This window comes from Chinchilla lanigera, unplaced genomic scaffold (genome assembly GCF_000276665.1).
Source record: "Chinchilla lanigera isolate Chin_1 unplaced genomic scaffold, ChiLan1.0 scaffold00113, whole genome shotgun sequence".
Lineage (NCBI taxonomy): Eukaryota > Metazoa > Chordata > Mammalia > Rodentia > Chinchillidae > Chinchilla > Chinchilla lanigera.
The window spans coordinates 5,649,961-5,657,963 of record NW_004955514.1 but is presented as its reverse complement, the minus strand read 5'-3'; positions in this window follow the sequence as shown (position 1 = coordinate 5,657,963).

Sequence of the window (8,003 nt, the reverse complement as noted above, 5' to 3'; positions counted from 1 at the left end):
GTCCTTGTTACAGAGTTGGATTTATGCTTGATGTTTATATTTTCACAACAAAACATGTCCTAATTAGTGATACTTCGGTGCAGATGATAAATCTATAAAGAACAGGGTAGGATTGGTACAGACAAAAATCAGGTTACTGTTTGCTTCTGGAAGATGTGATTAGGAAGGGTACACAGGGGATTCTAGGGTACTGACAAAGTTCCATCTCTTTGTGGTGGTGTGGGTAGAAGTCTCAGCCACATTTCAGTGGCTAACCAAATAGGCCTTTATTATCTCAAGATTTCATGGATCAGGAGTCCAGGTACTGTTTAGCTCCAACCTCTTTGAGACTGAAATCAAGCTGTCACCTGGGGCTGCGGTTGCATCCGAGGCTTGACTAGGTGATGCTGGACTTCCAAGCTGCTGTGAGCACTGGCAGTGTTCAGTTTCTCATTGGCTGTGGACTGGAGGCTGCTCGCTGGGGCAGATACGGGGGCCCCTCCTAAGGGCCTCTCCTTGCTGGTGGATATGCAGGTGTCATCCCATCAGTTGTTAAGCTACACACATATGCATTTCATAATTGTTTCTAAACCTAGGGCAGACACCTAATTTAATATTTTTGAGGTGTGAAACAAGTTTTTAAGAAAATCAATTAGTTTGGATCTGAATGTGCCCAGGCAGAGCCGAGCAAAAGGAGCTCCACTGTCACAGGTGCCTGAGTCTGGAGTGAAACCTGGAGTGGACTCAGGTGCTTGGCTGACCAGCTGTCCACTTCTAAGATGCTGGAAGTCGCTGTGAACGCAGGAAGCACTCTAGAAATGTTTGAATTGCTTAGCAGCATGCTCTCATGCCTAATTCTGATTTGAAAAAAGACAGGAAGTATTGTGGCCTAAAACCAATTTGCAAAGGATGAATATATTACGGTGTTAGGGGTGTGTACTGACCGTATCTACAAAGGCTGAGTCTTCTCTAACGGCTTTGGGCAGTTTGGTAGGTTTATGCATTCAGGCACCCACTCTTTGCCACATTTATTTCCTGGTGCTTCCTTTTTATTCTTGTTGTGGATGAAGTCTTTATTTTTAAATATGATTCGCATGGATTGTTACTATTAACCAGGAACAGGATTGACTTTTGGATGTACACAAAGTTTATCAGCACTTTACTAAACTCCCACTGACTCTACAAATTTTAACTTGCTTATGATTGCTTGCTACACATTGCTGATATCTTGAAACTTGCCAGTTTCTGTTTCCTCCTTCCTGGTGGCCACAGCCTCAACAGATGTCTCCTGGAAGCAGATTCCTTACGGGGCTTTAACCGTCAGAGTTATAAATCTCAGGCTGTAGGTATCCACCTCAGATAAGTATCTTTTCCTCCCTGAGCCTCCTTCAGAACCTGGGGCCAACATAGAATTTTTTAATAGGCTTTTGTGAGGGTTAAATAATAAAATACCAGCCAGGTGTGGTGGCACATGCCTACAGTACTAGCACCCGAGAGACTGAGGCAGGAGGATCACAAGTTTGAGCCCAGCCTGGGCAACATAGCAACTTAGTGAGACCCTGTGTCAAAAGTATAAAAAGGGGGCTGGGGAGATAGCTCAGTGCAAAGGCCCTGGGTTCAATTTCTAGTACTGAAGAAAAAGAGAAAGAGATGAAAGAGAGAGAAAGAGAGAGACAGAGAGAGACAGAGACAGAGACAGAGACAGAGAGAGAAAGAAAGAAAGAAAGAAAGAAAGAAAGAAAGAAAGAAAGAAAGAAAGAAAGAAGGAAGGAAAGAAGGAAGGAAAGAAGGAAGGAAGGAAGGAAGGAAGAAACTTAATATAGTATTTACTACTTAATGTAGTATTTATCTCAAAGCTCATAAATGTTAGATAAGGCATAATTATTTCTCTACTTTGACAGGAATTTAGATAAACATAACAGGGATAAGTTGCTGACACCGTGCTGGTGGCAGGAGCTGGCATAGGTGCAGCCTCCTCCTGTCCCAAGGACAGAGCTGTTAACCCTCGCCATTGGGAAGGCAAGATGGCGCCCTAGAGGCTGGTGATGAACTCAAAGGCTCAACCCCAGCACCTCTCTGCAAGCCTCTGTTGGCCTCCTCTGGCCCTCATCCTGGAGAGAGGACTGACACTCATCTAGCCCAGAGGTTCCCAAGCCCCACTGCACACTGGTGGCACAGGAATGTTCTCTCAGCCTCCATCAGTGCCTCTGCAACTCCCCCCACCCCCGCCCAAACAAGCCTGACAGTCCCAGGGTTGCTCTGACACCTGATTCTTCTCTCAGCTCCCCTGGTGGTTGTCATGGCCAGGGCCAATCAATCAACCCAATAAAATCAAATAGACTATCTCAGTGCCAAGGCTGAGAAACTGGTTAGGAGGAGGAAGAGGAAACATTACAGAATTCGTCATTACAGATTTCGTCATTACAGAAATCCATGTCTCTGCAAGACACAGGATCTTGGCAAGAAACAGAATCACCATGAGACACAGAATGTACCATGATGGGACCTGGTCGTCATCTCCACCGAACAAAGATGTCAGCGAAGCAAGGTGTGCCACAGCCTCCAAGGTCATTGCCGTATCCAGTGTCTGGCGTGTTCCAAGCTTTTCGTCATGCTGAGGACGTAACCGTGAATGAGAAAAGCTGACCTCCCAGTGCCACCACGCTAGGTCTGAGGTGGTCCCCGAGGCTGAAATAAGGAACCTAACCCACACGTTTGCAGAATTAGCTTCCAGGTTCCTTGATTCCCTTTTGGAGAAAGAATTTTGAGGCTGCATCAGTAAGAGACATGGGAACGGTTTATTAAGCAGAGACTTTAGGGCCCAAAAGTAGTCTGTAGGTGCTCAGAAATGAGATTGTTATTTTCTGGAACAGGGAACATTTGTGCTTCTCTTGAGAGGGTGGAAAACCCGTAGAAAAGTCATCCCCAGAAGGGTATCAGTCCATTCTGCTGGTATGGACCCAGTGTTTGTTTTGTTTGGGGTTTTTTGTCTTTTTTTTTAGAGTAATTTAAACTCTAAATTCTCTGGATTCTCTGCATTCTCCCAACCTTTATCTTAGGATCAGGCTCCTATTCTTTACTTTCTCAATTAAGCCAATGTATGGACTTTCAGTATTCCTGAGGAATTTTGAGTTTGATGTATCTGGCAGGGAAGCAGCCTAAAATGGACCAAAGGAATGCTGACATGATCACCTTGAGTGACTTCAGCTGGATCCTGGAAGTTTTTTCTTAAATGTACAATTTTTTGTTAAGATTTCCTTGTCTCCTTTCTACCTCCTTCTGTTTCTTCTGTCCTACCTCACCAGAACAGGAGACAATGACATCAAATTCACAAAAGATAGGACACTCTTGGATTGTAGGTCCTGCAGAGAGATTTAAAATAAAGCAAAAGGCTCATGGTCTGGCTGACCACTGTAGAGAAACTGGAGTCCAAAGGGGGCTCTGTGGAGGTGACATTTGAACTTAGAGCTAAATGAGAGAAACAGCAAGCTGGGGAGAATATTCCCAATTGAGAACCACTGTGCAGAAGAGCTGGCAGTGGGGAGCCAAGTTTGCTGAGCTGGAGGAAAGGGAACAGGGATGACTTGGCCTCCAACCAAAGGTCTGAGCAGACCCAAGAGGTGGTCACGGCCACGCCATCAGGCATCAGAGCGCAGGGTGAGGACTGAGGGCCTCACCGAGGGCTTGTGTGCTGGGGTCTTCAGTGCCAGTTCCCACTCCGGGATGTCATGCATGATCAGAGGGACAAGCTGCATATTCTAGAGGGTTTTCCTAATATGGAAGATGAGGAGTAGGACGCCAAGAATACAAGTGTCACAGGCCACTCAGGTTCACAAGCTCAGGTTCTTTTGCTGGCAGCTGACCAACATCAAAGGAAAGAGGCCATTTCTTTTTGTTAAAAGGGAAAAGGACTTATTCAAAGCCATCTCTGAGGAGATCAAATCCCCATCTCCCCATGTGCAGGTGGGCAAGTGTCTTTTATAGCAAGGAACAGAGGGGAGAGGAGCTCAGAGAGACAGTGCAGATCTCCACACTTGCTTTATCACTTCCAGTCATATCACCTCATCGTCCTTTTCCTGTGGAAAGAAAGTGGGGCTCTGGCCTCTCAGGGCCACCACCTGCATGTTCTGTCACCACCTTCAGGCTGAGGAGGGGAAGGGGTGTTGGTGACGTGCTCAGGAGGAGTAGGTTTGGAAAAGCTGCTCATCTCTAAAAGAAAAAACTAATTTTTCAAGTTCCATTTTGAGATGCAGGTTACAGAGGCAGCAAGATGAGTGTGGAAGATGCTGGAACATACTTTGCATCTCCTGGGTCACCCAACCCCCGGAAGCGGGTGGGCTTGTTTATCATCTGCTCTCACAGATTAAAAACAGAGACCAGGAGGTTCCATGACATGCCCAAGATCACCAGCTCTCGGAGTCCAGGGCCCACAGTTCCAGGCATGCAGACTTGGTCCAGGAGGACCAACTTGCATCTTGCTGTGTTCCCAAAGGGCACCTTGCAGGGAGCCCTGACCAGAGCTCAGCCTCTGTTTTCCCATTGACAAATGTGGCTAAAAATACTGCTCCCCTCCCAGGGAGGCAGAGCGCTTGGTACATTCTTGTCCTTAAAGTTCCTTCACTATATCATCACACAAGTGCCTAGAGGGAGCAGCAGGTGAGTCTGGGCTGCTATTTGCTGGGGACACACTTTGCAATGGCTAGGAGGCTCCCAAGATGCATGGGATGAGGACGCACATACTTTAAGAGAAAAGGGAAGGAGGGTGGACTGTGACCCTGGGCCATGTGAGCTCAGCAGACTGACGTGGAAATTTGCCCAGGATTTGAGCAGCCAGAGCAGGATGCAGGTGCTGGGCACTTGATTTTGGGATGTGAAGACACAGGGGAGAGACCCAGGCTTGGGAACAGGCCTACCTGAGTTTGAATCCTACCTTGCCTCTATCCTTGCTTTTTGAGGTTGGCGCGTTATCCAGCTGTGCTTGCTCACACCTAGGGCTCAGGATGGCACCCCTCCAGGAGAGCTAAGACCAAGCAAACACAGAAGGTGCCCAAGGCCCAGGCCTCCTTCTTCCTGAAAACCCAGGCGCTGAGCTCAGGGTGCGGCCTCTGGCCACGCCTCCACTCACAGAAACCCAATTCGCAGGCCCGAGTTTCCTTCTTTCTCTGCAAAAACAGGAAGGAAAACGGGGATGTCTACTTCACAAAGTCTCCTGCAGGAACTTTGCCCTGAACAACTCTTTTAAAATATGGCTGTATTCTACTTCTTTAACCTGACTCTTAGCAGACAAAAACAGGCCTGCTGATGAAGTTTTAAAACTTGCAGTCTTTAGAAAGCAGCACCAGATGGAAGAGAGTAAGACTAACGGTTGCTTTCTCTGGGTCCCTGCATCGGCAAGGCAGCTCCACTGACCCTGCGCAGAGCAGAGAAATGGACTGTGTTCCGGGAGTGACACACTCCTCCAGAGGACATTAGGGACCAGGCGCACGACAGGAGGGACTGTCAGCTGATCTGGTAAGTTGAAACAGAGATGGCAGCTGATTTTCTGTTTTATATCACAAACTCCTATTTTTTTAAGAGGAAGAGGAGTAGTCATGCAGGAGGGCTCGTGAGACGCATCATTAATAAAAGGCCACCAGGAAGGGAAGGAGCGGGGACCCTCCGGCTCTGGTGGGCCACTCCCCGTCCATGGCTTTCAGGGGTTTCAGGGTGGGCAACTGGCCAGCAGATACTCAGGACCTCATTTCCCAGCCAGGGACCACGGCTCTGTTCTCAGCACAGCTCCGTTCCAGGATGAAAATGCCAGTGATTTCAAGAGCAGAGCCTGGGGATAAGGTCATCTCCAGGCCGGCGCCTCACCCTGCTGTCCCCTCTTTCCTCCACCCTCCAGCACTGCCCTCATTATAACTGAGTAGAGTAAGCAAATCACTGCTTTGGAAACGAGGTAGAAGTGCCTGATTCCATGATGGTGACCTGTGCTGCTTGGATTCCAGGGCTGCACAGGACAGGGCCCTGGGAATAGTTCAGCCACGCTTTGGTTGTGCTCTCACGAAGCTTATTTGAGACTTTGCATGAGCTGGCTGCTGCTGGCTGCTGGTTATGACAGTGAGTGAGATGACACACAGTCCTGGCCTCAGCAGGGCTCACACTGCTGCAAGGTCCGGGACGGCTGCCAGAGAGCACAGCAACAGACAGGGATGTAAGGAGGGCAGTAGCAAGGAGGAAGGGTGTGCCCAGGATGCAGCTGTCCTCCCAGTGCTGGGGAAGCCACTGAGTGAACCGCCGGGCAGGAGGGCAGTGGGGCCGGGCTGGGCTGGGGTGGCCGTGTTAGAGCAGACACAGTTGAGATGCAGCCTGGATGCAGAATCAGTGGGTCCCTGAAAGATGCACAGGACTAAAAGAGAAGCACAAGGAACCAAGGGAGGTACTGAGGAGCCTACTGAGCAGCTGGGCCTGTGTACTGAGAATTTAGGTCATTCCTGAGGCAGGGATGGGGAAAAGTTCGGGGAGAAACTCAACAGTCTGGGGTGACCCAAGTGGTGCTGTCAGGTCCACAGCTGGGAGTCAGATCTGGAATTCAGAGGAACTGTCTGCACCCGATGTTTTTGGTCCACATTTTGTCCCATGTAAATGGAAACTGCTTCTGATCCTCCCTTCTGATTGGTTTGGGGAAACATCCACCATGCAATCAATAGCTTCATTGAACACAGCCAAGGCTAGGTTGATCTGTGTGCACCGAGGAGAGGTGTTGCATCAGGCAGCTGCAACTGTGCTGTGCCTGGGTTGCTACTAAAGTGCCGGTGTCTTGTGCTGTGATGCGAGGGACATGCAGAGGACATGCACTCTGTTTTTTGTAGGGTCAGACTGGTGAACCAAATGGTATATGACAGGGACCCTCCATTGTGGAGGTGCCAAGGCCCTCATGGTGACGGTGACCTTAGCCTGCTCCGGGGACATGATATGGTCTACCACTGTCTGGGCAGGAGATGCAAGTCCTAGGGCTTTTTATATATCATTTTTGTCATGTCATGGTAATTTCCTTCTACTTCTAGTGTTTTGTTTTTTTTTATAAAAAGATACTTGAAAAGATGCTGAAAAAAGGGATTGTCATATGATTTTTTTGTATCTCAAGATGATCACATGGTTTTTGTTCTTTATTCTATTATATTGCTTGATTTTCACAAGTTTGCATTCCAGATATAAATCCCAGCTGCTCATGAAGTGAGACCCTTTTAACATTCTATTGCATTTGGTTTGCTAGTATTTGGCTTAGGACTTTTGGGCTATTATTCATCAGGGATAGTGGTGTTTAGTTATCTTTATTGTTATGTCTTGTGCGGTATTGTGTATCTTTATCAGGGTAATTCTGGACTTATTGAATAGGTATAAGTATGTACTTTACTCTCAGTCTTTGGAAGAGTTTGAGAAAGACTTGTGTTAATTCTTCTTTAAATGTTTGCTAGAACTATCTGGGGAATCTATTTAGCCCTGGACTTCATGCTTTTAGGAGGTATAGAACTAGTTCCAGTCTCCTCACCAGTTACTTAAAAGTGTACTTCTATTTTTCATTTCTTTGTGATTCATTCTTGCTAGGCTATATGTTTCCATGAATTTATCCATTTACTCTGGCTAATTGAATGTTTTGGTATTTTTTTAACATTCAAAATTACACTTGAGTAGAGCATATCTGAACATGTCTTGCCAAGTAAAATCATCAGCCTGGTTTTGAAAAAAGTGTAGAGCAAAATAGATTGTGAGGTGTGCAGAACTAAAAGGCAAATCACTGTAAGAACTTTATTTTAAAGCAAAGCTTACTTTTCACTATAAAGTAGTAAGTTTTGATGATTAGAAAATAAACAGGAACCTCCCACCCAAATTTGGAAGGAAGCAAAACCAAACAGCTTCCCAGAAAATACTGTGAATGATTCTTCATATTTCCTTTTTTACTTTAATGGATAGTCCAAAATAAGAGATTTATTCACCAAGCAGTGTGGCTGCCCCACTAGTAAGATGGACACTGTGATTAC